A 2,032-nucleotide genomic window follows, 5' to 3' on the forward strand; every position below is an offset into this window, starting at 1 on the left:
CTCAGCATGCAGATTGAATAAGTATGGTGAAAGTATACAACCCTGACACACACCTTTCCTGACTTTATACCACAGGTATCCCCTTGTTCTGTTGGAACAACTGCCTCTAAGAATAGTTAGCATTTATTGAGAACAAATTATGTGCCAGGCACAATACTGAGCACTTTCCACACATTATCCAATTTATCCTTACCACAACCCTATGGGGTTATATATTCACCCATTTTACAGATGAAATCTGGGTTAGACTTGCTCAAGGCCACAGAAGTAACAGTGGAGAAACCAGCATTCGAGCCCAGATATGTCTGCCTCCCAGACCAGAGTTTTCAACCGCTGAGCTATTTTTAGGGACAGAGCTGAGTTTAGGGATAGGAATGCAATAGCAATGAGTAAGCAGGATGAGCTGGAGTGGGGAGAGGGGAGGCAGCAAGACCGTTTAACTAGCACGGTGTCTTCCAATCTTTGTGTGTCTTCCTATTCTTTCAGTCTCACTTGTCCTTTCACAAATTCTGAATTCTTGAAGTCAGAGTCTACTTTAATTCACCTCTGTAACCCTGAGCCCTGGCACAGAGCCTGGCACCCCGTCACTTGGTGAAGGTGACGTGAATGAGTTGATTGAATGTACTGTGTGCTCCCAAGAGCAACAACCCAGTCTCATTCATCTCTGCACCCCCTGTGCTCAGCGCAGGTTCTGGCATGTAGAGGATCCTACTAGTTGTGAACTGAATTGTCCCTCTGTGGTCACCAGGCTCCTCAGAAATCCAAAACTCTCATAAACTCAAAACCTTTTCCGAGGCACCATTAAGCCTCAACTCCCTCCCTCCCTACTTCATCAAAAAATGACCTCTCATCTTCGTGAGTAATTTAACCTTTCTATTCACCGTGTGCTTCTTGTTCTTCTCACCTGGAACCTGACTCGAACATTGCTTTAATCTCCCTTTAACATGTCGTGCCCTGGCAGCGTTCCAAAGTGTGGGCCGATTGCAATAGTCAGGTCTTTTGCCTATATTATTTCCAATTCTAACAGCAGCCCGAAGGTGAGATTAGTATCTCTATCTTCTGGAGGAGGAAATGAAGAGAAAGTGTAAACAATTTGCCTAATAAGTGGCAAATCTAGGATTAGAGGCCCAAGTCCTGCTGATTCTAAACTCTGGGCTTTTTTAAAATTCCATAACACCTCTAAGAAGTTAAACATTTATTTTCAATTCAACCAGCGAATATTTAGTAATAAGGCCTTTCTGTGGGCCTAACATTAAAAGCATATAATAGCTTTATTCCTTCTGTGTGTGTGTGTATGTGTGTACATTGCGTGTGTGGTGCCTTGTGTATTGTGTGTTTTGTATGTGTGTGTTGTGCATGGTATAAGGTATTGTGTGATGTGTGGTGTGTGTGTATATGTGGTATGTGTGTGTTATATGTGTATTTGGTGTGTGTTTGTGGTGTATGTGTATTTGCTACTATGCACCGATATTTTCACTCACTCTGATAGATGCTAAACCCATCACAATGACCCAGCTGCTGCCCTCCAGGAGCCCAGAGTCTAACCGGAAAGTTTTGTTTATTTTTAACATATCATAGAGTATATTAGTCAAGGCCCAGTTATTTTAACAGAGAGAATTTTATTTTATTTTTGGTGAAAATATACACAGCAGAACATATTCATCAATCTCTACATGTACAACTCAACACTGGTTACATTCTTCACACTGTGTCACCATTCTCACTATCTCTACCCCTATTGTTTCATGACTGTTGACTTAGAGTTATTACCGGCTAAACGTCTCATCTATGTTTTAGAGTTACTGTTGACAATTTGATCTCATAGATAATCATTGAAAAGCACACACTTCTGATGGCAAACATTCTTTACCAATTTAGCTAAACAGTTGTTTAGTTTAAAGATGACTTCAGGGATAATTTCGGTTCATGATTTAAAGATTTTCTCAGAACAATAGATTCAAGAGTTTCTCCATTCTCAATAGGTCCAGTAAGTCTAGATTCTGTAAGAATTTGAAATTCTGTTCCACATTTT

The sequence above is a fragment of the Trichechus manatus genome, unplaced genomic scaffold, assembly GCF_000243295.1.
Source record: "Trichechus manatus latirostris isolate Lorelei unplaced genomic scaffold, TriManLat1.0 scaffold00015, whole genome shotgun sequence".
NCBI lineage: Eukaryota > Metazoa > Chordata > Mammalia > Sirenia > Trichechidae > Trichechus > Trichechus manatus.